The sequence below is a fragment of the Nyctereutes procyonoides genome, unplaced genomic scaffold, assembly GCF_905146905.1.
Source record: "Nyctereutes procyonoides isolate TBG_1078 unplaced genomic scaffold, NYPRO_anot_genome, whole genome shotgun sequence".
Classification (NCBI taxonomy): Eukaryota; Metazoa; Chordata; class Mammalia; order Carnivora; family Canidae; genus Nyctereutes; species Nyctereutes procyonoides.
Genome location: NW_026575082.1, coordinates 32,105,001 through 32,118,203, shown reverse-complemented (window position 1 = coordinate 32,118,203; position 13,203 = coordinate 32,105,001). Strand labels below are relative to the sequence as shown.

The following is a 13,203-nucleotide window of genomic DNA, read 5'->3' as shown; positions in this document are numbered from 1 at the left end:
AGAAGCCACAGGCACACACTCACACTCACACACACACACGCGCGCGCGTGCGCACACACAACATGTCCATCTATTGACTCAATACACAAACACATACACAAACCTGCTCAATCTGAAATGTTCACTGTTGCGTCTACGTCAACCGTCATGTGCTAAGGCCATTTATATCCCAATCTTTTAAGCAGAAAATGAGGAAAAGCCATATCTTCTGGGCCATTAATACCACTATTGAGATATCTTCATAGTGCCATAATTACAGAAGATTTCAAAGTGACACAGGCAAGACCAACACAAATGTTCAACTAACTCACAAGAACCGGCGGGCTGCTTTTGCAGTCCTGAGTCCCAGCAATGCTCAGTAGCTTTTCTTAAAATAGACAGCCTGTAAATAAGGTCTGTGAACTCAATTGAAGGTGGCTGTTTCTGAATTAGTCAGCCCTCACAGGCTCTCGGCCTACATGCTAGTACATAAATTGTCCACTTTACCACCAGACAAGAAAGATTAGAGTAATAAACACGGGGCATTAGCTCAGCTAGAGAAACACACCAGCCGTTACGCACACACAGGATTGCCAAGAACTGTTAACCCAACTCTCCAGAAACACACACAAAAAAACAAGTTAGAACCATGACATCATGGGAACAAGAGGGAGAGAGAGAAAGGGGGAAGAAAAAAAGCCCGTGGAAAAAAAAGAAAAAGCGCAAACAATTTTCAGGTTCATTTTGATTTCTCTGCGCCTAATAAAGCAATCCTCCGCTAAGTTATCAACTGAGCTATCTCAAGTGGCTCTTGCCAGCTATCGGATTATACAAAAGTGGCAGAAAAGGAGGAAAAAAATGAAAAGGATTGTGTGTCAGGTTCATAATGCTTTTGGAGAATTCTGGAAACATGTCTAGTTACAAATTTTAGTCAGTCATATCTGTTTGCTTTGACAGGTTCCCAGGGAGTAAAAAAGGAACAAAAAGAGAGAGATTTTTTTTGTCATGTGAGGCTGGGGACAAAAAGATTACACCGTGCATATCTGCTCATAATATGATCTTTGTATAATCCGCGGGTCTGCACTTGCCTTCGGAACAACTGCACAACAGGTGCAAATTAAAATGAAAACGGCAGCGGAGCCGGGCAAACAGAATCTGCTGACCTGGTTTGAATACCAATTGACGGGGGAAACAAAACCTTTTCAAGAGGTGTGACCACAAGGGCTTAGGCAAGTTCAGGCTGGGTAATGCCCTCAGATCTACAAAAAGAGAGATATTCTAACATCTCTGGTCTAGCTGTGTGGTCCAGATATACCTTAGTACAATCAATAATGTGCTGCTTTTTTTTTTTTTTCCTGGTGACTGAGATTTAACCATTTCTTAGCAACAAGCAGAAGATTCTTTACAAATTTTCTGAACGCTGAGTTCGGGGGCGGGGGTGGGGGGCGGTGAGAGTGGGGGGGGGTGCTACAACAAAAGCTCCTAAGGCCTGGGAAGCTTTCAACCCACCTCCTAAAAACTGATCTCTGGGCACAGGAGGAATAAAGAAAGGTCCAGAAGGAGTGAATAAAATTATCTAAGGCTGGACAGGCATTAAAAGGCCTTTATCCTGGAAAAAAACCCATGCCTTTTAAGGTCTTTTTCTGCATGGACCACAATATCCCGTGTGACACGTGAGTGTTCCTGCAGCAATACAATTGAAATATTTTCTTGTGAAAAAAAAAAGAGAGAGAGAGAGAGAGAGAGATAAATGATTTATGAACAGCCCTTGAGGAGTCCCAAATATCAGAACAATCTAAACAAGCAATGAAGTCATGTCTCACCATATAGGGTCAGGAGTACAGCATCCATCACCTTCACAGGCCAACAATACTTCACAACCTTTAGGGTTCTCGCTCACAAATAGTAGTAAATACTTTTAAACTAAATAAATAACTGCTGTCAAGTTCACTTACAGAAGCAGTATGCCATCTTTTCCAGAGCTGTTTTAACTAGGATATCCATTCCCATAGCCATTGTGTTGGTATCCAAACCCCCACTTTACCCCCCCCCTTTTTTTTAATCCAGGTGAAACAATTCATAACAAAGTTAGTTTGTGTATCTGAATTCGGAGTAGATCCTCTCATCCTGTCCTTTTTTGGCTGACCTGCTGACAATCAGAATCAAATCCATTAATATGGTCGTCGCACTTCCTGTTTCTCACCTAGTCCTCCCCATTTCTAAATCCGCAGGATTTGCCTTTACGTTTTTCTCTCAAGTCCAGTCAGTGGATTTGCCTGGTGCAATTATTGGGGAAAATTTCACCACGAAATAATCTGACTATAGAATGGCCAATAGGGGGTGGATCTACCCCCATTTACATTGTGAAATAAAATAAGCTCATTTTCCCATTTGTTCCCATTTTCATCCTTTGCCCACCATCATCACCACTGGCATTGAGAGATCTTAATGACATAGCTTTGTCTCTGCAAAGAAGAGATTCGATTTTGTATAATAACTAATGTATACTGGTTTTAAATGAGGGTCATTGGGAAGAGTATATTAGTCTCATGTCTATTTTTGAACTTGTGATACATATTTTTTATCCAGCATTCAAAAGTGCTGAACCGCCTACATAACGTGGCAAAGTTCTATTCCGTCCTTACATTAGGTCAAATAAGTCGCCCCTTGCATGAGTCTCAGCAAAATTTTATACATGTATTGGAGCTCCATGGCTGGCAGAAAAACAGACAGTTACTTCAAAACCACAAAGAAGTGGGAGCCCAAAGAATTCCTTTCTGCAATTCAATAAACAAGAGGAAAGATGTACTGTTTGCTGGCTCAAAATAGACACTAATTTTACATCTGTCTCTGAGGCACAGCAAAAAGCCAACTAAAGAGCAGTAATAAATGTCCAAAAACAGCATCAGTATCCAAAACTCTCCCAGTAATCTTCAGAGGAATTAATTACAATTCTGTGTAACAGTTGCATTGGCAAAATGCACCCATAATTATATACAGGTACTGTACTGTATTACAGGGAAATTTGCCATGTGATACCATGTTTACATGATAATTGATGGATAAGATAAAACTATTTGCATATGAAGTGCATATGAATTATTGGCATGGCTCACCATTTTATGTGGAATCATATTAAAGTTTCATTTTCTCTAAAACTGTATGTGTAATATGGGGTTACCAAAGGGTATAAAGCTGATACTTAAATTTGCTTTATAGCAAATGGGCCTGGAAAGATATATCTGAATATGCATTACTAAAAACCTATATTTAAAAGACTTCATAGTTTATCTATAATAAGCATTATTTTCACTTCAGCAGATTGCTTTATATTAAATCCTCTCTATTCTTCCTCCTAAGTAAACAATACTCTAAATTGTATCACTATACCAATTAATTTTACAATCATATGCAAAACAAATAATGGTTTCTCTTTATTGTCTATTGATATAACTTTTCTCCCCTCCCCCCCCCCCCCGATTTTTCTATTCTGGTGACATGTAACGGAATAGCAGCAAAACGTGACATTTTTATAATGTCCATACCTGCCGGAAAATTTCAGCATTTGCAAAAATGGCCTATCATAGCATTTAAACATTGCTGATAATTAGCTTGACATTTGAAATACCAGAACTGTTGTTTTGAAGATGCCCTATACGATGTTACCTAACTAACCCCTTTTCATACTTATGTGCTTTCTCTACATTTTTCTGTCAGTTAGAGTACAAACAAGCGATCAGTTGCTAATGTATTAACATGAAAAGGAACTGATGTTAAGGGGGGGGGGGATACTCCATCTTCACCAGAAGCAGAAGTTTTCTTGATGTAAAGGAAAATTGCATATGCAGATTATAGACACTTGGTTGTTAATCAGGCGGTCAATAATGATTTTCTAGAACTCCATTCAAGCTAAGAGGGCCAATAAATCGTTCAATGCGATCATCAAGCACTAATTAAACCTACAGTGTGGTAAGTCCAGAGGACACACGGGTGTACTGTTCTCACCTCAGGAAGCTTGCTATCTATTTGGAGGAATGGAATTATAAAGCTCTAGTGCTAGACCACTTGGCATCCACCCTCCACATGTGCCAAGGAAGCGATACAGGCACAGCGAGGTCCAGTGACTTGTCTAAGGTCCTGCAGCCAGATGGTGGCAACGCCGGTGCCAGGAAGCACGTCTCCAAGCGTACGGCACCCACGTAAAATATATACATGGTGTGACAAATTCCCCATGAAGGATGCAGTCTACATGTAAACCCCACAGGATCAGAGTAAGGAAATGAAAATCCCTGGGACTTTTGGGGATTTTCACAATGCAAAATAGAGATGGTTGCTTAATTTTGAATTGTTTTCATGATTGTTACTTTCAGGGATCCCCTTAATTTGAGTTATAGAAGCCTACCAATTTGATCAATTACTAGAATCTAACAATACACCCATGCTTCTTCCCACAATAGTTTGTAAACAATAGAACTAAAGAGGCAGTTCCCAGAATTATGAGCTTGAAGACCTGTCTTCTCATCCCAGTCCCAACGTGTAACCAGCTGTGTGGCCTTGGCCTTTCATACAAGGAAACTTGGTACAAATGGGTAAAAATAATGATGATAGTTTTCCTGTCTTTGAGGTTGCCACAGGGAGTCCACGAACTTGTACGTGCGATGACAACTTTGTGAAGTGTAAAACACTGATACCCACTGAAATAATAATAAAGATGGAACCAGAGGGGTGCCTGGGTGGCTCAGTCAGCTAAGAGTCCAAGTCTTGCTTTCAGCTCAGGTTGTGATCCTGGTGCCGTGAGATAAAGCCCCATGTCGGCTCTGTGTTCAGTGGAGAATGTGTTTCTCTCTCCAGCGCTCTCTCTCTCTCTCTCTCTCTCAAATAAATGGATAAATCTTTTTAAAAATAAATAAATAAATAAATAAATAAATAAATATAAATAAATACACACGCCTAGATGGCTCATTGGGTTAGACACCTGACCCTTGATTTTGGCTCAGGTCATGATCTCAAGGTCGTGGGATCTGACCCCAGTGTGGGTCCAGAGTCTGCTTGAGATTCTCTCTCCCTCTCTCTATGCCCATCTCCCTCCCTCCACTCATGCTCATTCTCTCTCTCAAATAAATAAATAAATCTTTAAGAACAATAAAATAAAATAAAAAAGATGGGACCATTGCTCCAGTGTCTTCTTTGTCTACTACTACAACGTGTGGTAGGTATAGGTGAAAAGAGAAGATCTGAGTACGTAACAGTCACAATTTTGGTGTTGGGCCTTCATTTAAAAATCGCTTTTGTGAAAGTGTCCTCCAGTAGCAGCTCCGTGATGGGAAACAGCATGCTTAACCCTTCAGCTAATACTTGATATAGACATGTAACCTTATTTTTAAAATGTCTCTTCTGATTATAGGGCTTAAAAGTTTCAAATAAGTCCTTTGGAATTTTAGGAGTCATTTGGTTTCCTGAATCACTTAGACGCTTGGGGATCATTTATATTTGAGCCAATGCATTAATGGCCTAGTTGCTTCCTTGAAATGCCTTGATGTGTGGTAAGTGTTTGTGGAAACTCTAAGTAAGACTCTTCACCTGAACCCTAGCCCTTATTCATCCCCTTCCTCCCCCCCCCCCAAAGTTCGATTTCTAGCTGCTAAAGACAGGATGCACCAATTCTTCCAGAATTTTTATCCAGTGTCGTGGTTTTTCCAGGGAAGACTTAGCAACACCCCTTCTTGATCACGGTTAACCTGTTACCTCGGCACTTGGGTGACTAAAGATCACAGGACTAAATTCAAGGGTCAATTCCTCATTTGATGATAGGGGTGGGGTCTCATGACAGATACAGCAAAACAAAGCAAGCTCAAACAGAAATTTTCTTCTGAATTTGAATATGTGTCACTGAAATGCATGAGCCTTAATTTCCTGATTTAAAAATGGGAATAACTTTATCACTTGGGGAGGCAAGATTAATTAATGCTAGAAAGAAGGAATCATGCTAGTTTGAAATATCCCCATGGAACGTGCTCTCCAGCACAAAACACTGTTATAAAAGAACAGCTATGAACATACCATAGTCAGCCTTTATACAAACTAGCTTGGTCACTTTAATTTTTTATCCCAGGAACATTCAAAGGCATTAAACCCGCATTATAAATTAATGAGTTGTAAAATGTCAGCTGATAAAACAAAAGCAGTTTTGAATGTAGGGATAAAAATGTTTCCATTTCAGATTAGCTATGTAAAAAATATGCATATTAAGTGAAATGAGAGAAGAATTTCTGCAATCCCATGGTTCCAATGTGGAGCGGCTAGTTCTGACACTCTTTCAACTTCCTATTATGGGAACATCTTGGGAAGATGGCAGCCACTCATCCCCTCTAGAAATGCTAGCAGCTTCCCTGTACCTGGAGGAGCTTTCCCATTGCAGTGTGGTAGTGATTAAAAAAAGGTTAAAATTTCCATAAATTTGCTGGGGCTCTGGATAAGCTCCCACATGCAGGTAATAACATCTTAGTTATGTCCTTTTCCCCTTGAAACCTCTCCCTTAATATAGGAAATATAAAAATAATGGCAAATAAAAATAAAAGAAAATAAAAGTAAGGATCCTCCCTTCCCCAAACTATCATAAAAACAGATATTGGTCAGAGAATTTACAACAGTAAATTCATTTTTCTTTCTTTCTTTCTTTCTTTCTTTCTTTCTTTCTTTCTTTCTTTCTTTCTTCCTTTCTTTTTTTTTAATTCTGTTATCTCTCAAGAAGACACATTATCCTAGGTCACAATGTTCTAAGTGAAATGTATGCTTACCCAAAGACTTAATGGCTATTTATTGTTTTACAAAGGAAAACATATTAGGGTTTTCCTCTATATCGAGAACTCAGAATGGTTTGGATTACCTTACTTGACTCCTACCAGAGGAAACTAGTCATTGGACTGATGTTCAAATACACATGCCCCTTGCCTCTCCTTTCATTGAGTTTTTGTAGTTGTAGTTTCGACCCCTTAGAAATTTTCTCAGCTTCATTCTGTCTACATCTGTAATATGCTTACACTCTAAGGATATAGTATTTAGCCAAATTGTACTCCAGAGCACGAGGGAATAATTACCTTTGATGGCTAAAAAGAAAAAAAAAAAGTGTAACAACACCCTCCTCAGCAAGCCCAGTGTGATGGCAAATTGAGGAAATGCCCCCAAACAACTGCTGTACACAAATATTTTTATTTGCATTGTACATCTATTTGCCAACAATTCCACAATGCTTTATTAAATGCATCAAGTGAATGTGTGTCTCCCAACAATATGTCACAAGAAGAGAAAAGATTTGGGGGGGGGGCTCTCTAATTATTGGAATCCATGATCATTCAGCAAGTTGCTTTATACCCACCCTCAGAAAGAAAGTATTAAGAAACTATAGAGAAAAAAAATATGCTTATTATCATGCCTGAAGGATATTCAAGAGGAATGTGAAAATAACTGTAATTTATTTAGGACCCAGAAGTATGAAATAATAAGCTTCTGAGCCATCAAAATTGTTTTGGAATTTTTTTATCTGACACGAGGGCAGACCTTGTCTAGCTTTAAGTTTTATAGTAATAAGACCTTGGAAATAAAACCTTGAATAAACTGAATATAAAGAAAGGGGAAATGTGTCCTTGTGTAAATAGATATTGTGTCTATCACCTTCCTCTGAAAAGGTTACACAACTTTCAAAGCCCATAAAAGGTGTAAAGTCAGTAACTGCCAGGGTACGTTGGAATGTTTTGTAAAAAATAAACATGAAGTAGACAAACTGTAACAATTTTCTCTGATTGTTTTATAGTTGCCCCACCCCTAAACCTTGTCTGCAACTGTACGTTTGTCTAAGATGTAGATACTAACCGAAGTCCGACAAAATTAAACCTCCTTCCTCCCAAAACCTTAAACAGGAACCCATTCCTCCTTCTTAAGCAAAAAAGCTCGTCTCTTAAAGATTTTTCCTGCAAAAGACTTTCCAGGCTCCCACGGAAAAGGGGACTGCAGTCCTAGCCTATCTGTACAAACTTCAAGCAGTTGTCCGTCCAACAGACCAGTTTGGGGACTTTGACGGTTTCTGCAGTTTCTAGTGGTCAATAATAACCCTCAGGTCTCAGGAAGGTCACGTGGAGGTGCTGCCATGTGTCTAGCCCATCAGCTGAAGGAACCGTGGAGAAGGGCTCCTTCGGAAGGAAGCCATCCTCTTGAAGGCCTCAAAGGGTGCGGATCACCTTCTAGACGTTAGCGGGTGGGGACGAAGGGGAGATGAAGAGTCACAGGGTTTTAAGAGACGTGTGGCTCCACAGAAGGCCTTTGGAACAGCTACTGCGTTTCACCAGTTGTTTTCTTCTGATGACCACGTCCTAAAGCAGTGGTCGTGACAAACTTGCCCACGCGCACCACCTCTGACTCCACAGAAGCGCCTAGAAGGGTGGGGGCGGCGGGGGGTCACAGGGCCCAGTCCATCCACCCTGGACACCTTCGTCTGCAGGAGGCCTCTGATACCTGGGAAAGCCATCTAACCTTCATTTCTCAACCCAGAGGATTTCTCCTCAGGATTAGCAGGACATTCAGCGCAGTTGGCCCAGTGCGACGGTTTACTCCGTGGGGTCTTTAAAACTGCAGCCTCCCCTCCTAACACAGCAACACCCTTACTATGAGGAGCCTGTTTTCCAAATAGCGTCATTGCACCTCACAATTGACAAAACCAGACAACGGTGAAAGGGACAGTGACACGGCAGACACAAAAGCTCAACACATTATGGCCACTCTAAACAGAGTACAAAAGGAAGGGAGTCAGTGATGTGTAAACCAAACAATGTGAGGGGAAAAATATTGAATAATTTCTGTCATGAGGCACTGACTAAAGCCAGGCTCTAATTGAATTAAACTCCCATTTATTTGCTCAGGCCTAAACAACAGGCTGGGAGGAAGAAAAAAAAAAAAAAAACTTAAGGTTTGCTCAACTGTTCTGAGGTACCACCTTTCCTCACCCCTGTATAAATCCACCATCTGTGCTCACAGGCACACATGTTCCCTCTCTCAACAAATGCACGGAGACCCTACCAAGCACAGAAGCCAAAAAAGCACAAGGCACACAAAAGCTCCCCAGGCTGCCCCAGGTCTAAAGGAGCAAAAGGGGGAGAAAAGATCTTTTGCTCATTGCCCAGGTGAGACGGCCTGGTGCGTCCTCTCAGCCTCGACACGCGTCAAGTAAAAGAAAGGTTAAAATTAGAAAATTCAATTTATTTGATAATTTCCCAGAATAATTAGAGTTAATATGGGTTAATTAATATGCAAATCTCTCAGCAGATGTTCTGCAGCAGGGCCTGTGTGAGAAAACAGCCTCTGCTTTCTCCTACGTGATTTTGGCTGTCAGTTATTGGGTATAATTACTGTAACTAACCGAATACACACAAAACCTTTGGAATATAAAATTGTTACAGTTCTAGCTCTGCACAAGCTGCTACTTTTCTGCAATAAAAGCGAACAATTTCTTTCAGAAAATAGGAGCCTTTTTGTTCCTTTCTTGATTTAAAAAGAAGAAATGAATCAAGTAAATGGCTTATCTTTTTCTATGCATAATTAGGTCAGTATTATATGAACATTCCAATGAGCAGTGGTACAAACGTACATATAAAATGATAGCTCAAACCACCTGCAAAATCACATAAAATTGTTTTATTCAGAATCTTTTTTTTTCTTCCCCACCAGAACTTTGAAATGCTGAATGTCTTTCTTTCCCACATTGCCAACATTTTCTAAATTCAAAAGGATCCTACAACTTTATTAATTTTTTTTCTCTTCAAAGACACAAAAGAATAAAGTGGGTAAATGTTTTTAAAGGTACATGAAGAAGTGGACTCTTTTGTAAAAGGACTCTGCGCAGAGTTTTAAACTTAAAAATGTTTGCACTTTGAATGGCTACGAATTTATAGGTTTGGATTGCTCACCAGCCTACGATAGGTACAAAGGTCCAGGCTGGCTGAAACTCATACGCAGGGGCGAGATGCTGCTTTGCATACGTCAGACTGGAGAATACTTTTAAATGTTGTAACAAGTTACTTAGGAGGGGTCTGATAGGCTTTTCACGCGTTGCACGATTAATAATTTAATCAAAGATTGCTTTGTTCTCACGTATTGGTAAACCCCTCAAAGGATGCCTGAATGGGAACAGAGAAATTTTAGGCCTACTTAATAAATTTAGATCATCTGCCAAACACCTAAAATCCACGAGAGAGACTTATCTCCAGGACAATTATTCAACCTCAGTGCTTAAAAGCAGGATATGATCTTTTTTTTTTTTTTTCACTGACTGATACTGTTTTTTTGTTTTTTTTTTGTTTTTTTTTTTTTGTTGTTGTTGTTGTTTTTTTATATATCTACTAATCAGCAAGCATCTATAGAAAATTGTTTCCACCCCATTTTGGGCCGGAACGACTGAGTCACATTCGTGGTTGGCCAGGTCCAAATTTCCTCCTGTAGGACAGGAGTGACCGTGGGTGTGGTGGGCACACGCTTGACACCTGATAGACCAAACTGGTATCAAGTCTCGCTTGAGAAAGGTGTTCCAAGGCTTTAGATTGAGGTCGGTTGCGATCAAGGTCAATGAACTAGAGAGAATAACGTCATGATCCAGAAGTAAGAGAAAGAGTAACGCACAGATGGATGTCTTAACCTTCAGAATGTTTAAATAATTGGGGTTTCGATGACAAGGCATATGGCTGGGTCTTCCTGCAGTGGATTTCACCCAGACTTTCCCTGTTTTTGCCACCCAAACAGCATGTAAACAAACAGTGCAGCAGCAAGTTTGCACGAGCAGGATGATCCATGCTTGGAACAATCTGGTTGTCACAGACACAGCTCTGTTTGGACACCACAACTCTTATCTGCAGGCTTGCTCTAAAAGTAGTTCAATGACCACCCTTCCCTTTCCTCCCGTCCTTCCCTTTAGAGCCACTCTTCTGAGAGAGAGAGAGAGAGAGAGAGAGAGAGAGAGAGAGAGGCAGAGACAGAGGGGGAGGGAGAGGGAGAGGGAAAAGGAGAAGGGGGAAGGGGGGGAGAGGAGACCCCCTGCTTTCCTACTGTGCTTCAACTGCTTTTTCCCTGGCCCCAGCTCCCCTTTCCTGCTGCCTTTGCTTTCAGGTAGTGGAATTTGCTGACCCTGGCCGCTTGGTGGCCTAAGCCTGGATGTGGCAAAAGTCAGCTAGTCACAGCGCACTTCTGAATTCATCTTAGTCACAAAAGGGCTCTCCTTGGAGACATCCACCTGGTTCAGTGACTTCTATGGGCCTCCCTCCTCTACTGGGAAGAGAGGCCAAATCGCATGTTCCTTCCTCATTTTACCTCCAGGAACAGGTCACACAGATGAAACAATCACACCATTTTTGAAAACAGAAGAAGTTAAGTTTTCACTTGCTGAGGTGATGAGGAGAATTCCTCAGATAAAGATGCACCTTTTTTTTTTTTTTTTTTGCTGTAAACAAATAAATCTAGAATCTTCTCGCTCCCTAATGTTTTGGCTTTGAGTTGCTAAGACCTTCCTGAGTGTTCTAGACGTAAGGCACCTTCTCCTCTGTTGGCTTCATTTTAGTCATCAAGATTATCTATTGGCTGACAGCTGCGTGATCTGTGACCCACACCCTCAGAAAGGGAGCAGTTTGAAAGCAACTATGAATTTCATCCATTCTCTGGCCACCGTTATCTTATGAAGTATTGATAACACATTATCTTGCAGAGCAGAATAATACTGCACAAAATGATACTGAGATGTTTAAGACTGAAAGTTATTATTCAGAAGTTTACATAGTCTGCAAACACTTATCAGAAGCTCTGGACAGAAAGAACAGAACCTCCGTTTCATTAAGATACAGTGGAATGTTAGAGGTTTAGGGCCGATAAAGGCCAATTTTCAAAAAGTTCAGAATCTTCCTCGATGATAGAACAACTACATAAACTAAAATGAATGTCTCTCACGGCAGTGAAGACCTGAACATAGGTGTTCATACACTGACTGCAAGGTTTTAATAAATAAGACCTGCCTTTCCGAACATGTTATGGGGGGAAATCATAGAAATCATTGGAGAAGCCCCTTGGGTATTGAGCCCACAGAGGCCAGACTGTTGTGTATGTGGACATGAATTCTAGTAAAGAATACAAAGCAATATCAAAATATCTAACTTAATTTGACTCTTTTAAGATTCGTTTTAGGATAGCAGAACTATCCGGAATCGATAGAAGTTTATGGAATGATTTTCATATTTTAACTTACTAATGAGGCAGGAAAAAAGAGCTTTTTATCATTATGCCCGCTCAGTTTTCAAGCCAAGAAGCACTGATATTGTTAAGACTGGAAAGAATAAAAAGTCATTCTTCAAATATTTTTTTGCAAGACAAATTAATTGCTCTCCACTAGAACCCCAAAGATATGTAATATCTTTGAAAAAGACAACATATAGATCCAAAATACACAAGTTGCCTAAAAATGTCAAATGGCTTCACCAATTAAAATATATCAAACTTACGTTTCATAAAGATATTTTGATTTTTTGTGTGTGAATGATTTACTTTTCCTTACAAAGCCTGAGTATTTTAGTAGAAAGACACAAAAGGTATATTATCCCTGCTACTACTTTTCAATTTACAACATGCATATCAGCTTCAGTTTTTCTCTTAATCCGCACTAGCCTTTTTTGGTGCACACACACTGCACAGCATAGAAAGCAGTTTGGCATATTGGAACATAGTTGCACTAGAAATGACAAAATTCTCATATGCTGTGCCCCTTTTTACTGGACTTTTCCCATATTATTTTTCCATGTTGCTTAATCGACACATGGAACTTCCCTAATGCAATGTTCTATCAATGCAGACATTTTTCAAAAGTTGTATTTTTTATTCCAACTTAAGTCCTTGGGGGGAAATAGGCAGGCTAATGGCAACATGAAAACAAGCAGTATAGTTATAAAAAATAGATCATTGAAATGAGAATGAAGAAAGCGTTTTATAAAGAATATGGTTTAAAAATAAACCTTAAGAGAAAGAAGCCTTAAGTGGAAGATAGATGGCATTTTGAAATGTTTAGGAATATTTTAGCTAAAGAATCAGCAAAGTTTTGTAGCTAAAGGGCCATATGCCCTATTTTAATAAAAAGGAATCCATAAAAAATAAATTACTTTCACTAAGTATATGCAAATTCCAATGTAAGCAATCAGTGCAAAA

General features: G+C 39.8%; 1 protein-coding gene across 4 annotated transcripts in view; it reads right to left on the bottom strand.

Annotated features, from left to right (window-relative positions):
* LOC129514479 (zinc finger E-box-binding homeobox 2) overlaps positions 1 to 13,203 on the bottom strand; it is a 136,818-nt gene that overhangs the window by 46,787 nt on the left and 76,828 nt on the right. The gene's annotated exons all lie outside the window — the stretch shown is intronic.